This window comes from Canis lupus, chromosome 11 (genome assembly GCF_048164855.1).
Source record: "Canis lupus baileyi chromosome 11, mCanLup2.hap1, whole genome shotgun sequence".
Taxonomy (NCBI): Eukaryota; Metazoa; Chordata; class Mammalia; order Carnivora; family Canidae; genus Canis; species Canis lupus.
Window position 1 is genome coordinate 42,536,460 of NC_132848.1, and position 19,462 is coordinate 42,555,921.

A 19,462-nucleotide genomic window follows, 5' to 3' on the forward strand; every position below is an offset into this window, starting at 1 on the left:
AGTCCTTATTGCTTATTTCAGTAAGTATAGAAAGCAGGATTACCTGTCTTTTGCTTCAAAGCTGTACTAAAATTGTGTATCTTGGAAAATACTAATGATTTTTACATGAATTTCTACCAAACAAAAGAGAAACCTTTAAAACATTATATGTGTGTATATATATATATATATATATATATACACACACGTATATATTTGTACATATATGTATATATATGCATACTGTGTGTGTGTATATATATATATATATATATATATATATATACAGTAAATTACTTTTCTTAATCTGTACCAAATATTCCTGATTTTCTTTTACTGTAGGGCAAGGTGGTGGGAATTTTGAAATTGTATTATATGACAGCAATAACAACAAAAAGTGATGCCTTTCTATGATTGTTTTTATTTTGATTCCACTCCCATTCTCCTAGGAGAAAAAATAAAGAGATACAAGATATGGGACTGTTATGTACTCCTTCCAAGATTATTTTGCATTTGGTAACTGGATCAAGTTTAAAACTTCTAGAGTCATAAACCCAATTATCACTCCTGAAAAACACCCAAAACTATGGATTTTATTTGAAGAAGGAGAGCTCTTGTGTTGATCCAATAAACCACTCTTTAAAGTGTCCTTGGAAAGGAGGAAATTCACCCACACAACACGGAAAGAATCAAAACACACACTTGAGTGCTTTTTTTAGACTCATCCTAGAGTCTTTGCTTAAGCAATATATTAGATTTATTCCTTTCTGTCTTACAAATCTTAGATTACCTAAATGAGGTCTTATCATATAATTATTTACATGAGATGTTGAGTCTGAGCTTACAACAAGATATTCTTTATAAAAATTTTAAATGTCTGAACAGAAGTCAAGAAAAATGATGTATTTTAAAAAAAAATTATACCAAATCAAAAATTTATCTAAATACATCAGAACGATCATGTGGATACATCTTCTAGGAATTGAGGAAAGGTTAAGTTCTTAAGCCTTTGATAAAAAGAAAGTATGAATGAAGGAAGATAATGGCAGGATTCCCAGTTTTTGCTCAAACATGTAAGGACTTCGGTAACATCACTCTGGTACTTACAAGAAAATTTGAGCAAACTGAAAACCAGCAATTTTTCTTGGACTTTTTAGAGAACTACTAGCAAATCACTGTCCTCAAATCTGGAATGAGAGGCAAATATAAAGAATCCTTACTGAGATTTGTTTAACTGGAGCAGAAGCCACTGAAGTCATAAACAGGTGGGGACAATGAAATAGGAATGTTAATAAGTAGCTACAGGCTGAGTCTTGATCAGCATGAGAATGAAAAACTCCTGGGAGCAGCAGTCTAAGGGACTCTTCAAACTTTGATGGGTTTAACTCCAGGAACTCCACCTGGTTGTCACAGTGAGTAACTAAGAAAGATCCCTTCATTGCTCTAGCTGAGAAAGAAGATTGATAATCATGGGGAAATACACCTAGAACATTTTCCATAACAAAGGACTATGCTCTAAAGGGAGAAAATAATGTAGCAGTCTTATCCCCATCTAGAAAGAACATCTCTCCCACTCAACCTCCAATAGACTTTCTGTCTCATATAGTAGAGGGAAAAGAGCAAGAAATACTTTTGAAGGTCACAGGTCAGGGACATAGGTCCATTAAAAAACTGAGATTGCCTAATAAGATTATAGAATACTTCCTTTTGCCACAGCTTCCTACCAGAGCAAACAGCTCTACTGTGTGAACAGCGTTAGAGCTGAAAGAGCTGCAAGACACAAACTTAGAGAAGTCAAAAGTCAACAGGAGGGACAGAAACAAGGACATTAGAGGAATGCAGCTTCTAGCTCCTATAGCTACAGCAAATACTAAACACAGTTCAACATCTGGCTAGAATAACATAAAATCTTATACAACTCAGGTCCTACTACCTGAGCTTCTACTACCTGACACACTACGTCTGGCTGTCAACAAAAAAGTTACAAAGCTTGCGGAAAGTCAAGAAAAAAACACAGGTCTGAAGAAATAAATTAAGCATCAGAAGCAGATGCAGATATGACAGAGATGTTAAAATTATCAGGTGAAGATTTAAAAAAAAAAAAATGATGATTGAGGCACCTGTGCGGCTCCATCAGTTAAGCATCTGACTCTTGATTTTGGCTCAGGTCATGATCTCAGGGTCCTGGGATGGAGCCTTACATGGGGCTCCAGGCTCATGGGGAGTCTGATTCAGGATTCTCTCTCTCCCTTTGTGCCCCTAACCCACTCACGTGTGCAGTCTCATTCTCTCTCAAATAAATAAATAAATCTTTTAAAAATATAAAATAATTTTTAAAAAATGATGTTTGGGATGCCTGGGTGGCTCAGTGGTTGGGTGGCTGCCTTTGGTTCAGGTCGTGATCCTGGAATCCATGATCGAGTCCCGCATTGGGCTCCTGCGAAGAGCCTGCTTCTCTCTCTGCCTATGTCTCTGCTTCTCTTTCTCTGTATCTCTCATGAATAACTAAATAAATCTTTAATAAAATTAAAAAATAAAAAATAAAAGATGATTAACATGTTAACGGTTCTAATGGAGTCAATGACAAAAAATTACATGTGGATAAACAAAGAAATGAACATTCTAAGAAACAAATGAAAGTATAATTAGTATTTTTTAAAGGAAAATAATTGATATAGTAAAAGGATATACAACAGAATCATATAAAATGGAGTCAATGACAAAAAATTACATGTGGATAAACAAAGAAATGAACATTCTAAGAAACAAATGAAAGTATAATTAGTATTTTTTAAAGGAAAATAATTGATATAGTAAAAGGATATACAACAGAATCATATAAAATGCTCAATATAAACAAGAAAAGGCATAGCGGTGCCAGGTGGAGCAGTCAGTTACACATCTGTCTTTTGATTTTGGCTCAGGTCCTGATCTCAGGGTCATGAGATCCAGCCCCTTGTCAGGGCTTGGAACTCAGGGCAGAGTCTGCTTAACTCTCTCTCCTTTTTTGCCCCTCCCCCGACTTATGCCCATTCTCTCTCTTTCTAAAATAAATAAATATATCTTTTTTAAAAAAAAATGAGAAAAGGCAGAAAAAGTTGGGAAGTTAATAAAAATATAAAGAATAAGTGAAGCAAATAGAGAATAGTTACAAATATGCTAGCTGTTAATCCAACTATATCTAGAATCACTTTGGGTGATGGGCAAAATAGAGGAAGAGGATTAAGAGGTACAAACTTTCAGTCATAAAATATATAAGACATGAGATGCAATGTACAGCACAGGGAATATAGTTAATAATATTGTAACAAGTTGGTATGGTGACAGATGGCAACTAGGTTAATGGTGGTGATTACTTTGTAATGTATATTGCTGTTGGATCACTATGTTGTCCACTTGAGACTAATATAATATTGTATACCAACTACACTGCAATACAAAAAGAATCACATTAAGTAGAATGCTCTGAATAAACCAATAAAAGAGAGAGATTGACAGAGTGGATTAAAAAACAAACAAACAAGAACCACCTATATGTTATCTACAAGAAACCCACTTTAAATATAAAGACACAGCTAGAGGGCACCTGAGTGGCTCAGTCAGTGAAGTGTCTGCCTTTGGCTCAGGTCATGGTCCCAGGGTCCTGGGATCGAGCCCCCACATTGGGCTCCTGCTGCTCACTCTGCTTGTGCTCTTTCACTCTGTCAAATAAATAATTTTTTTTAAAGACACAGATTAATTAAAAGGGATGGAGATAGATATTTCACACTAACACTAATCGAAAGATGATAGCTATCTTAAGGCAAACATGACTTCAGAACCAGGAAAATCATCATGGGGAAAGAGGGCTATTACATGGTGATAAAACAATTAATTTTCTAAGAAGATATAATAACAGTCTTAACCATATGTGCACCTAACAACATCATCAAAATACGAGAGGAAGAAACTGACAGAATTGATAGGAGAAATAGATGTCAGTATTCCCCTTTCAGTAATTGACAGATCAAGCAGGTACGTAGTCAGACTAGAGTTGACCTAAACAGTACCATCAGCCATCTAATTGACATTTATAGAATGCTTCATTCAACAACAGAAGAACTCACATTGTTCTCAATCTTAGGTGGAACATTTACCAAAATAGACCACATTTACCACATTCTACTTCTCAAAACATAGCTTATATCATTCAAAATAAGAGAAATTCTACAACCTATGTTCTCAAACCACAATGAAATTGACCTACAAATCAATAACAAAAAAGATATTTGGAACATACTTGAATATTTAGAGATTAAACAAAGAATCCCTAAGAAGTATCAAAAGAGAAATTTTAAAAATCATAAATTGCAATCAGAATACTTCTATCAGATGGCAACTACACTCCTGGTGAGTACAGCATAATGTATAGACTTGTGGAAGGACTGTGTTGTACACCTGAAACTAACATAACATTGTACGCCAACTATATTTAAATAAAAATAATTAATAAACAATTAAAATTACATATTGCAATAGTACATAATGTATTTAACTATATAAACCTGAAAATCACCAACTTAAGATATATTCTAAAATTCCTGGATTTGAAAGAAAAACATTTGGGAACCTAGGCAAAAACAACAAATTATATAAATGACAGAAAATTAGATTATCATTAAACTTGTGTCAATAATGGTTTCTTCCAAAACAAAATGGAGTAGTAATTCAAGGTACCAAAGAAAGAAAATATTGAGTCAAGGATTTTACAACCAGGAAAGAGAAAAAACAAAAGCTATTATTATTATTTAAGATTTTATTTATTTATTTATTTATTTATTTATTTATTTATTTATAGTGTAGGGGGAGAGGCAGAAGGTGAGGAGGAGAGAGAATCTCAAGCAAACTCTGAGCTGAGCATGGAACTGGACTCAGGACTTGATCCCACAGCCTTGAGACCGTGATGGAAGCCAAAATCAAGATTTCAACACTCAGCCAACTGACCCACCCAGGCATCCCAAAAACAAAAATTATTTTATTAAAATTTATAGGATCCAACAAAAGTAGTTCTTACATGAAAATTTAAAGAACTAAGTGAATATTTCAGAAATGAAATTTCTAAAATCAATATTCTCAGCTCCCACCTTAGAAAGCTAGAGAAAGAAGAAAAATTAAATCTAAGCAAAAGAAAACAAATAAGAAAAAAACAGATTTTAATTAAAATGAATACAAGAAAACAATAGAGAAAATAACCAAAACCCAACCTGATTCTTTGAAAACATCCATAATGTTGATAAATTCTAGCCAAGCTAACTCAGTAAAAGAAAAGAAAGAGATGAAAAAAAAAAAATGAACCAATAATAGAAATGAAAAAAAAAAACTTACTACTATTGATTCCATGGACTTGAAAGAATAATAAAAATATAAACAACTCTACATCCAGAAATTTTGTAGTTTAGATGAAACTGAGTAATTCCTTGAAAGATACAAACTACCAAACTAACACAAGAAGAAAGAAATCATCTGAATTCACTGACATCTGTTAATCAAATAAAAACTAATAACTTTCCAAAAAAAGGACAAGATCAAATGATTTGATTGGCAAATTCCATGAAATATTTAAGAACGACCTGATATCCATTCTCCTCAATATTTTCCAGAAAATAAAAGTAGAGGAAACACTTCCTAATTCTTTGTACGAAGCCAGTATTACTCTAACTCCAGAATCCAACAAAGATGTATGAAGAAAACTACAAGCCAATGCACATGCACATAGATCTAAAAATTCTCATGAATATAGATGAAACATACAAATATAGATATAAAAATCATTAATAAAATAACAAATCAAACCTCACAAAGTATTAGAAAAACTTCTATACCATCACCCAGGGGGATTTATCCAAATATGCAAGGCTGATTCAACATTCAAAAATCAGTGCAATCCATAACTCCAAGAAACTAAAGATGAAAAAGCAAAGGACCATATCAATAGATACAGATAATCTTTGACAAAATCTAACATCTACTCAGGATAAAACTCTTAACAAACAAGGAATATATGGGAACTTTATCAACTTGGTAAAGAACATCTTAATAAAACCTACAGTTAGCATCATACCTAATGGTGAGAGAGTGGATACTTTCTCCCAAGGATCAGAAACAAAGTAAAGATGTCCTCTCTTCCCACTTCTAATTGGCACGATACTAGAATACCTAACTAGTGCAATGAGACAAAACAAAGCAGAAACAAAAGGAAATAAAAAACACATAGGTTGGGAAGGAAAAAATTAAACTTTCTTTGTTCGCAAGTGACATTATTTTTTGTGTGAACCCAAGGAATTGACAAAAAATTATAGGAGAAAGCAATAAAATAGTATTGAATTACAACCCAAGTATAAAAGAAATAACTACAACTCCATACTGATATAAATAAATATTTGAGTAAATACACATCTTGTGAAAAATAATTCTAAATAATTTAATTGGGTACGTAAATAACTGTAGCTTCAAGGAGGTAGTACAGAACCTCTTACTCCTTAAGTGAGTTACACATAATATCTCTTTAAAAGGGAAAAGAGTGACTTCACAGTGGAAGAGCTAACACTACCCCAGCTAGGTAATCATGATTAACATCAACAATGATCTGTCATATTGATGACAGATACCCTGGGAAGATGTAGTAAGAATGGCACTTTATCCCTGTGGTCTTCCTCCCAACAGCCAATAACCATGATCTACCCATGAAAAGTGTATCTTATGGATTCCACTGGAGGCACTTTCTAGAAAATACCTGACTAGTATTTCTCAGGATTCTCAAGGTCCTCAAAATATGGAAAGTCTGAAAAATGTGACGCCAAGAGTAGCCTAAGGAAGCGTTATGACTGAACGTAATATGGTATTCTGGATAGAACTGTGAAACAGTAAAAACTGTTACTACATAATGTGTGTATTTTAGTTAATGATAATGTATCAATATTAGTGTGTTAATTGCAACAAGTATACTATACCAGTGTATAGTATTACTAATAAAGGAAAGTTAAGTGCGGGGCTATGCGAATCTCTGTACTCTTGTCGCAATTTTTTTTTTGTAAATATAAACTCTTCTAATTAAAAAATACTATAAAGTCAAAAAGAAAAGATAATGTCAAATACTACTCTGAGGACTTGCTGTTCATTCCTTCCCTCAGACATGGCATAGTATGAGACACACGCACTATAAAATAAGTCCTCTATGATAGTAGGTGGCTGAGTGGTAATTTGAAATCCATAATGTCGTACAATTTTATTTCTGAAGATCATTTAGAATCTGTGTTTTCTAGTCACAGTCAATAACTGGCTTTTACTAATCTAATGATCCAAAGGGTGTTTACTGGAAACTTAGTATGCTAAAGGCACTTTGGTAGACCCTATAGAAAATTAAGAGAATTCAGAGAGATCCTTTATCCTCCAGATACCTCTTTAAACCAGCTTTTTAAAAACACAAAAAATAGTATCCAACAAATGCCTTTTTTTTTTTTCAAAGCTGTGGGTCAGATTTTGCCTTCCCAATGCTACTTATCAGAGAAATTCTGCCTCTTGATTGTAATAAGTATCCCAACAAGCCTAAGATGGTATATAATGAGGATCACTGTTCTTTTATTTTCACAATCAGGAAAACCAAGGTGATTTGTCCAAGGTCAAACAAAAATAAAGAGAAAAAACTGAATTCCAATGTATTCACTCATCCACTCAGGCCTCGCTTAGAGTTATTTCATGTGAAAGTGATTATATTGCAATTAAAAGAAAAGTCCTGCAGGATGGAACCTTGTCCTGAAAAGAATACACCACTTTTGAAGTTAATCCTAATACTTTATATTTCTTTTTTTATTGTAAGCATTAAGAGTAAAACAAAACAAAACAAAAAAAAAGAAACTCTAGCAAAAGCATTTTTCATTTTAATGCATTTTTAAAAGAATGTATTCAATTTACAAGAAAACATTAGTGACATTTTTCACTTAAAATGTGACACTATGACAAAGTGGAGGTCTACATCTGCTGATATTTTAGAATGAAAGAAAATCAGCAACTTTTCTGAGAGTCTTTGTAGATTTATGTAGTTCAGATGTTTTAAGTAATCCCATCATGGTGTTACATTCTAGCCACACATTTTCCACCTCCTGTAAGGGGAAACCATGGAAAACTATAGAAAAATTTGTCAATTTTATTGAAACAAACAGTCGTTGAGATTCTCCAGTATTCTCACGTGCTTGTGGCATCTTTCAAGGAAATACTGTCACTCCGTACATTTCAGCATTCCTATTCTTTTAAAGCCTCTGGAGGGATCACAATCCTATCACCAATCGGTTTATCTGTAACATAAAGGAATTTTACAGGAACTCCTCTGAATATCATAAGCTAGAACTCTTATCCAGAGCATGAGAATGTTTTGAAGCCAACATGAAAACCTGTGTTTCAGACATAATCACTGTGGTGAAAAACTCAGATCAAAACCCCTTAAACAAGGGAAAACTGTATGGGGCATTTTGGAACATTTCACAGGGTAGTGAGAAAGGCAAGTAACCTGTAGATGTTCACTTTTCAGGCTTGGTGGGCCTTGATCTCACAATCTCATAATAGTGTCTATGCTACAGATCACCAAATGGTTAGCAGGGATAAGGTGTATACCTATTCTGTTCATGTGATTTGATTTGGAGTGTTTATCAAGATGCCTCATATGCATAGTTTGTGGGGGCGGAGAGGTGTGAGGCCATTATAGCAAGTGAAAAACATGTAAGATTCTCACTAGTTAAATATTTCATTGAACAAATTACTTTTTTGTGATCACTGTGATTTCTGCCACTTTGGACCTCAGTATCCAGGGCATAATCTTCTTTTCATTGTCTACCCACCCTAAAAATATTGTTTTTTGAGCCACAGTTTTCTCATCTGCACAATGGGCTTCACACCAGGGACCTACAACATATGGTCGCTGGGATAGTAAGTGAGCTGATACATTGCACTTTCTCCTGACGGTGCCTGACTCAGAATAAACACTCAGTAAATGTGAGCTATTATGATTATCATTAGATACAATACATTTTTCGTCAGGAACATTAATTGATGTATTCTGCAATCCTATTTAATGACAAAATGTGTGGCAATTAAAAGAAACTTGTCCTTAGAATCTTTAGAAAGACTTCCAAACCGTCAGAAACCTAATTCCAAGGGAAAGCTAATAAGCATATTGCTGTGTTGCCAAGATTCGAACGTGATTTCATTCCTTTAGCATGAGGAAAAAGAGTAAGACTTCGCTTTAAAGTGTTCTTTAAAGTTGTAAGAATGAAACTTGTCATAAATTAATTCCAGCATTTCAGGTTAGAATAAATTTCATATGATAACAACTTTGCATCTTTTCATTATTAATAAGATCATTGGACTCTTTCAAACTGTGTTGTATTCAACTTGATCTTTTTTGTCTTTCGTGGCACATGACTCTCCATATTTTGATTGAGTGGCCTTTCAGAAATGATTTGTAATTTTCCTAAATTAATACATTTTATGCAAACAAATGACACAGTGATTCTTTGAAAATTCTGAGACCCACAAATGGTTTTCCTTTTAATCTTTTGTTTCCAATCACTGAGTGATCAAAGATATTTTATTGAAAATGAGTCATTTAATACATTGGGCCACCAGGTACAATTTAGATCATCTGTGGCCACTGACTTATGTTTATATTTAAAAGAGCTACATAAATTTATCAATGGATATAATATAGAACTTTTACATTATAGTCTTCCTTAACATCCTACAGCCTCATAAATTTTCTTTGACTTCTTTTGAAAAATACAAATGGAAGGAGCATGAACATCTAAAGAAAGATCTTTCAGTTTCTTAAAATCTAGACCCTATTTCTGAACAAAATTATGCTGCTCTCACAACACTTTCCTTTTCCAGCCTCTCTCCATTCATTTAGTCTCTGTTCATTTACATTTTCTTTTTCTTAATTAGTCTTCCTACATCCTATCCCCAAAGCTCAGAGCTGCAGATGGAGGAGGAGAAGAGATAGAGGGAGAACATAGTCAAGCCTGCGGAGGATGTCTTTAGTCAGAATTGAGTGAGGGAGAGAGTGTGAACCACCCCATTAATGATAAGGTCAGGAGACAATGCTTTTTGTTGCTATTTCCTATCTGGGAATATAAATAGGTATATATACCTTCACGTTCACGTTCATCTTGAACTAGCTTTCTTATTAAAATAGATTCACTCCATGATTGTATGCAGTCCCTCTTATCTTAAAACATTTTTTAGATATCTTCTACTTGATATGCAAAAGGTAATAATCATAATATGTGAAATCTATTGATGCTGGACGAGGCACAAAGGACGAAAATTCAAGCAGCACATCACAATGTTCTCAAGACTCCTGAGAAAGATTTTTCCAACAGTAATCATCTTTGGGTCAAAAGCAAAATTGTCAGTGGCAAAGTAAGAAAGTAATTCTTTTTATACAAAAGCTTTATTACCCTATTTATTTTGAAAGCCATGCAATGGATATTTATATTTGTGTTTCCAGGGTGCTTCCAAGACATCAATAAAATTTCCCAAGACTCTGTTAGCCAGAATATTCTACATTTTTTTTTTAAAGGATGATCCAATACCAAAATGGCCTTGGCTCTTGGAAGAGCCACAAGGATTGGAATGCTTGGTATTTTTTCATTCTTCAGTGCTCGTCATACTCATGTTGCTTCCCCAGAAGGTTTAATTTATTTCAGTATGTATTTGAATGCTTATGTGTGTTTTCTCACAGATCACATAAGTGATCGTATTGACATTGAACACTATCTGTAAAACATATCAAAACACAATTCCCAGCCTGAGAAAATAGAGTTTACCTCAGGAAGAAGACACCATCAGTTCTGAAGATGCCTGAGAATCAATGCCTCCACTAGAGAAATATATTTCTAGGGAGAAAAAAAAGTGTATTTTCTAAAAATAATCTTTTATTTTTCTATAGGACTATTATGATTATAGATTTCCTGTGAGATATTGCATATCATTCAATATTCACTACTGGTTGTTAGAGTGTACTTCCACTAAAAATCTGTACTCTCAGAAAACCAATTATTAACATGCAGTGAAAAAATTAATTAGAACTATTTTGCACCCACCGGCAGGTCTCTGTGATTATATTATAACCCACACATACCATGGATACCAGAATTAAGTACAAGAAAGAAAAATATTGATTAATGCTACATAGATAATGGAGCCTAGTAAATAGCTTCTGAGTCATACTCAACTTGAAAAGGCTTAGAATACTCTAGGTGCTCAGTAAAAATTTATTGGATTGAGCAATGTCTTCTTATCAGGAAATCTTTTTGTTTTTTTTTTTACTTTTTTAATTTTTTAAAAGATTTTTATTTATTTACTCTTAAGAGACACAGGGAGAGGGGCAGAGACATAGGCAGAGTGAGAAGCAGGTTCCCCATAGGAAGGCAGATGTAGAACTCGATTCCTGATCCCGGGATCACATCCTGGGCCAAAGGCAGACGCTCAACCACTGAGCCACCCAGGCATCCCAGGAAGCCTTTTTTAAAAGATTTTATCTATTTGAGAGAGAGAGAGAGAGCAGAAGCAGGGGGAGCAGTAGAGGGAGAGGGGGAAGCAGACTCCCCACTGAGTAAGGACCCCCCACAATGTGGTCCTCGATCCCAGGATCTGAGTGGAAGGGAGGTACTTAACCTACTGAGCCACCCAGGCACTCCCTTATCAGAAAGTCTAAAAAAATCTCTCTTTTTACCATGACACAGCTGAGGAGAGATGGAATCCAAGAAAAGCCACAAAGAAGAAAGAAAGTATACTAAGTGAGTAACTATGGCTGACATTTGCAAAATGTGTATCAGAAGAAAAGGAACCCCTTCAGTTTTGAGAAAATTTCCATAAGGAGGAAGTAAAATTCCAGGCATATAATACATGGCAATCACACCTCAAATGGATCATGGAGATTATAAGGTTTAATAACCAAATATATCTACTGGTGCCAGGCTCTGTGCTATATGTAGGATTCTTTATAATTGTAGTAGAAGCTCCAGAACAAACAAACGACCATTTTAATAGTAATTATCATGGCACAAGGACATTTGTCAAATGATCCAGGAATATTACCAAGAGTTGCAATGGATTCTAAGGAGGCAAACACTGGGATATTTCACTTGGCTACATTTAGCTAAGATTTTCAACTGTGACTTGCAAAAAAAAAAAAAAAAAAAAAAAATGAACCTCAAAAAAGTAATAGCTGTTTAGGGTCTAGTATTCTTATAGTATAGTATAGTATAGTATATATAGTGTAGTATTCTTAAATGAAGAAAGTTTACATCTACCTATAATTTCAGGAAATATGTTGGTACCCAGGACATTCAGATCATACAGACCAAGATAGTGAACGAGTGTACAGTACATGGCTTAAAAGTCTACCTCTGTCACTTATAAGCTGAGTATTTTTAGTCAATTCCCTATTTTTCATAGGGAAGTCAACCTTCCCTTCTATCTCTGCATTTCCTCCTCAGTAAGATAAGGAAAATAAATAGCCATTTCATAGGTCTGTTTGGAGCATTAAATGACTTGCTCTATGGAAACTTAGAACAGTGCTTGATACGTGTCTAGTGTTCAGTGAATAGTGATTACCATTTTTATTATGACTGTGAAACACACTTAGAGAATTCTGTTCCAATAAGGCACAGCCCCGCTGGCATGATTGAAATATTGATAGCAATGGGTATATAATACCACCAAGGGGAATAAAAGTTTTCACTGTTTAGTGGGTCTTATGAAATTAAACTCGATCACATGCATATCAAAAAATGTATAAAAACATCATCTATGCTGACTTTAAAGAATCACTTTTAAATCTGTTTCAAATGAATTTACTATTTGGAAATAAATTTTTGGGACTTATGTATGTGTTCAGTACCCAGGGCAGGAAGTGCTGGCAACTCAATACCTGAGTCTCCAGTGAACCACAATAGAAATTTTATTTCAAGCCCACTGTGAGTAGTTCACATATCACCTGGCTACATGTGGTCATGGAGCTGAGAGTCCAGATGGATTCCTTTGCAATCTCATACACCTAGCTTTTCAATCAGACCAGAACTTAAAGATTTGTTCATCTGGGGTGCTTGGGTGGCACATTCGGTTGAACATACAGCTCTTGATTTTTGGCTCAGGTCATGATCTGAAGGTTGGGAAATTGAGCCCTGTGTCTAGCACTCTACTATACATAGAGTCTTCCTAAGATTCCCTGTCTCCCTTTTCCTCTGCCTTTCCTGCCCCATCCCCCCCCCCCGCCCAAAACTTGTTCAATTAACTCAACCAAAGACGAGAAAATAGAGATTGAGAGAGAAAAATTAAAATGGCTGATACAAAGTCATCCAGTGGATTAATGCAGAAATGAGAACAGAACGATGGCTAGTGGGAGGTTCTTTATATCACCCCATATATCCTTAATTATTCTCTTCTATCACTTCTACATTCCTGCTATTAAAAGTGCTTCAACAGCAAATTTGATACGTATAGGATTATTATTAGACCTTTTATTAGTTCTTATCCATCTAGCCACAAAGTAAAGTCTGGATACAATGACCATTCTGATTCAGATTAGGAAGAGAATGTTAATCTTAGGTGTAAGCATCTACCTTCCTTTTAACGATATGACTTTTGTTAAACTCACATTGACTATTAGCATTTACAAATATGATTGATTCAATCATCTAATAAAAATAATGATGCATTTAAGCCAATATATAAATGCCACCAGGAAGTTCTAATCACTCTGAATCAGGATTGTGCATTAATCTTACTTAGTTGGGCTTTATATAGAGTACTGCACATGATCATTGCACAAAATAAAAACAAATGCTTACATTTGACCTGTGACTTACACTTTATAAACACACGCACAATCAGTGATGTAATTGTGTAATTTTTCAGCTGTACTTATCTAGCCAATACATCTAGATTTCATGTCAACCTCATTTTTCACCATACTGGGATTTATTTTCATCCAGACTTTTTTATTAATTGTACATAAGTAAACATTGGTCTCAATTTCCTACATATTTTGTGGTACACATTTGGGTGTTTAGAAACATATGTACCCTGTTGTGGAAATGAAAACATATCATTTTGATTAACTACAGTCAGCTCTTCTTCCATCCCCTTGAATAGGAAAACAAACTGATTTTTAAAAATAAGATAATTAAGCGTTTTGGTATGTACTACAGAGCATTAGTTTGTACAATATGGATGTTTTCCTTATCGATCATGTGACTGGTAATGCTCTCCCCAGCTTTAAAGGTCATGTCAACAGAGTGACCTGTTCATCCAAAAAGATGTTTAACGTGAGCTTGGGTTAGTCTCCTTTCATATTTGATTGGTGTCACCAATACATGTAGTTGGATCTGTGGGAGAGTTTGTTTTCTTCTCTCCTAGATCTTCTGAAGTGGCAGACGTGGTCCTCTAGAAGAATTTTTCATGTAAGTCCATAGCACCTGAGAAAAATCTTCCCTTCTACTGCTTATTAGACAGAAAAAAAGGTCACTGTAAAAATTTTAATGGTGTCCTGAACTTGGCAATCTTCTTTATTTCTCTTTTGTATCAGATAATGCTCAAAGAGACTTGGATGAGAAATATTTTAACTTCTACACCTTCCTCATGTGAGTAAACTCAATCAAATTCAGGATCAAGGCCAGTGTTTTTCTTCGATCCTTCACATGTATGTGGTAGTGACTGTCCAAGCAGTGAACTATTTAAAGTCTCTGTATTCTTTTTATATAAGTCAAGAAGTCACAGAAAGACATGCAATATATTCTTCTGAGGTCCTTAGAATACATACTTGGTTCTCTCTCCCTCTCTCTCTCTCTCTCTCTCTCTCTCTCTCTCTATATATATATATATATATATATATATATACTTATTTAGGATTACATGGTTCGCATCTTCACAATCATTTCCTCAGCTCTCTACTTCCTCTTGCTGGAGTACACATGGTTGTATAACAGACTTACAAGTTTTCACAGATATTGTATTCATGGAATTACAATATGATGTCTCATTAGAATAGAAATGCTAAAACTTAGAAATAGAGGGATTTCCAGTTTCCTGTCTGATATGGTCTTCTGACAACCAATCAAAGATATCTAAATAAATGGAGAGATATTCCCTGTTCTCGGATGAGAAGAATTAATATTGTTGTCAATTCTTCCCAACTTGATCTGTAGATTCACTACAATCCCAGTCAAAATGGCAGGGAGTTATTTTGTGGATGGCAACCAAGTAATTTCTAAAGTTTATATGAAAAGGCAAAAGACCTAAAATAGTCAACCCAATATTGAAGAGGAAGAAGAACAAAGTTAAAATAATGACACTCTCTGAAGTCAGCAATCACTATAAGGCTACAATAAGCATGATAGTGACGTCTTGGCAACACAATAGACAAATAGACCAATGGACCAATGGAGAGCCCCGAATAGGCACACACAAATATAATAAAATGATCTTTGACACTGAAATAAAAGTAATTTTCACAAGGAATAAATCTTCTTTTCAGTAATTAGTGCTGGAACACCTAGATATCCACACTCCAAAAGATGCAGATTTTACATCCTTTTGCAAGACTTAATTCAAAATGGATCATAGACCTACCTGTATAATGGTAGATAAGATAACATAAGATACAATCTAGTAACCCTGGATTTATTAATGACTATTTAGACACAACACAAGAAGCATAATCCATGAAGAAGAAATTTAATAATTTTGATGTTATTGACATTAAAAAATTCTGTGCTACAAAAGCAACTCATAAGGAAATAAAAGGACAAGCCACATAGTGGGAGAAAGTATTTATAATACACATTAGATAAAGGGCTTGTATCCTAAATATACAAAGAACCCTCAAAACTAAACAATTAGAAAACAACCCAATTTAAAAGTGGGAAAATATATGGATACCTCACAAAGATATATAGATGGCGAATAAGTATATGAATGGATGCTCAACATTGCATGTCACTAGGGAATTGTGAAATAAATAGCAATAAGACAGGACTACACAGCTAGCTCATCTATCATAATCTCCAAATCTAGATCTGGTGCAGCATCAAATGCTGGCAAGTATGTGGAGCAACAGGATCTTTGTATTCACTGCCAACGGCAATGCAAAATGGTAGTCATTTGGGAAGAGGAAGATAGTTCAGCAGTTTTTTTACAAAACTAAATATAGTCTTATCATCCAATCCAGAAATCACACACCTTGATATTTATCCAAAAGAATTAAAAACTTATGTCCACACATAAACCTGGATACGAATGTTTACAACAGCTTTATTCAGAAATGTCAAATACAGTAAGCAACCAAGCTGCCCTTCAGGGAAAACACACTATGGTATGCCCATACATATCACCAGCAATATCACCAGCAATAAAAAATATCACCAGCAATAAAAATATCAAGCCAGAAAAAGATATGTAAGTAAATGCACATTACTTAGATTTTTAAAAAAAAAGCCAAACTGCATGATTTTAACTAAATACCTTTCTGGAAAAAGAAAAAATACAGACACAGCAAAAAGATTGGATTCAGAGAGGGGAGGAAGAATGAATAGATTGAGCACAGGAGAGTTTTAGGTCAGTGAAATTATTGATATGATAATAGTAATAGGTACACGATATTATGCATTTGCAAAAATCCATAGTGTTGTACAATACAGAGTGAACTCTAATATAAACTATGTACTTTAATTAATAACAATATATCAATATTGATTCATCAATTGTAGCAAATGTTCCACCTCAATCCAAGATGTTAATAATAGGGGAAATCATGTGCAAGATGGAGAGGGGGGGTATGGGAAATCTATCCTTTCTGCTCAATTTTTCTGTAATCTTAAAACTGCCCTAAAGTAAAGTATGTTCCTTTTAAAAATCAGGTGTACAATTACAAGAAAATTCTGTAACATGTAATTCTGGAAATCTTTACAGAACTTATTGTTTGTTTTAATAGCAAGGTTTTGTAGGTTTGTGATGGACAGCATCTTTATTAATATACAAAATTCAGCCATGACAGATATTCATCAATGTTTTATATTCACAGCTGGATTGTGATATGCAAATAAAGAATATCCCTTTTCCTATTTGCTGTATTGTTCATTGGTTCATTTTTGTCATAAAAAAAAATGAATTCACCTTCCATATAGTTCATATATATGTCACCAGTTCTTCACACGCTATATAAATTGATCTTGGAACATCTGCGAGAATCCTTAAACACTTCTCGTGCCCCCAAGGGAGTAAATATGATTCATCTATAAACAGACACCTTTCTTAATATCTAAAATCCCTATCAATTTCATGGCAACTATAAATAACCATTAATTTACAACCCTAAAACTAGTTTCTTCGATTATGCTTCATATAATTATATATATTTTAAATGCAAATATTTGTTTATAAATATTATCCAAAGAACTAATAAGCTCTTTTAAATACCAAAATATCTCACTTTCTCTAATTATGATAATTTTATAGCTGGATAAATAGCATGTCAGACTGCTTGCTCCTCCTTTATCCATTGTGGTGTGCTCAAACGGGAAATCTAAAAAATAAAGTCTGTGGCAGATTTTCCAAGTGCTTCTGGTTTTGAACATAGAATGCTAAGAAAATGTGTGCTCCTCTGTGTAGTTACCATATATAAAATCATTTAAAGTACAATATCCATGATTCTACACTGTAAAAAATACTTCTGGTGGTTTACCTATCACATGTTATTTTACCTTCAGTCTTGTTTTCTTGTTTCATTAAACCTGATTAGCATACAACAGATTCCAAGTCCATAACTCAGGAACTTAAGACCCTCTAAAAGACTGAGATAAGTTTTACATTAAAAGAATACTTGTGAGTGTCAACACTTAGTAGAAAATATTCCCACCGCACACTGGGGAGCATGACAGAGCAGAGTTCCTCCAGGAATTCAGTTCTAGTTGAAGAGACAGAAGTATAGGTAAAATTGCTCAATGCTAACGAGTCCAATGGCTATGATAGAGATGCAAAGTCCTTTGGGAGTAGAACAAGGGAACAATTCCATGTACATAACCTCCATGTTGAATTTGAAACATTCAGCTGAAACATCCTCACCAACCTTGGACTGTTGTTCCTTGAGGGCTCCACCTTGTCCCATTGCTTGTGGTAGATTTCCAGATATCCACTCATGATGTTCCTCTTCCTTCTAATGACACAAGTGTTTGATAAAATCTACTTCTGAAATTTAGCACAAATGCCCATCTTTCACAGAGGCCTTCCTTCATCAATATAGCCCTTGCTGCTCCAGGCATTTTCCAGCATTTACTCCGTCTTTCTCATCAGTAGAATTTATTATATTGTTGATTGTCATGTTTATTGATTAACTTTTCATTGTGCTGTCTTCCTTTACTCCAATGAAACTGAAGTTCCTTGAGGGAACCTAACTTGGTTTAAGTAAGACATGAATCTCAGTCTGGAAGATATTCTGCCTGGAAGACTGGGCTCAGTTGATTGTTGATTGACTAGCAGATTGACTACTCTAGGGCTTCAAGCCCACATAAGTATTTTCTTGGTACTTTCTTTTTTAAAAGATTGTATTTATGTATTTATCTGAGAGAGTGAGAGAGAGCACAAGCAGGGGGAAGGGGGCAGAAGGAGAGGGAGAGGGAGAAGCAGTCTCCCCGCCTGAGCATGGAGTACAATGCAGGGCTCGATCCCAGGATCCTAAGATCTTGACCTGAGCTAAAAGTAGACACTTAACCGACTAAGCCACCTATGTGCCCCTCTTGGTACTTTCTTTCTGTTTTAAAGATTTGTTTATTTATTTATTCATGAAAGACACGGGGAGGGGGGTGGGAGAGAGAGAGAGAGAGGCACAGAGACACAGGCAGAGGGAGAAGCAAGCTCCATGCAGGGAGCCTAACATGGGACTCGAACCCGGGTCTCCAGGATCAGACCCTGGGCTGAAGGCAGCGCTAAACTGCTGAGCCACCCGGGCTGCCCCCCTCTTGGCACTTTCATTAGCAGTTCAACTCAACAACTACAAATTACCTCAAAATAAATCTCTACCCCAATGTCAGACTGAAAATGATATAATAGACAATATAATGAAAAACAATAGTTGCACTATATATCAAAAATATTGTTAATTCTACCAATAATATAACAAAATAAAAGCCATGCTCTACAACAATTTGACAGTGCATCAGTCAAATTTCTGTATTAGAGAATGCTATTTCTACATTGAGAGGAAAATTGGGCATATTTCAATTATAGTACGATCATATGCATACATCAATACCTACTTTATTTTACTTTACTGGGGCTAGAAAAAAAAGCTATTTGACCTAGTGTTTGAATATTTTATGAGTTTCTGCATAGATTTGAGAAATAGAATGAATTTAAATGTTGTCAATCTCTTACGTTTGAAGACCCAGATTTTATG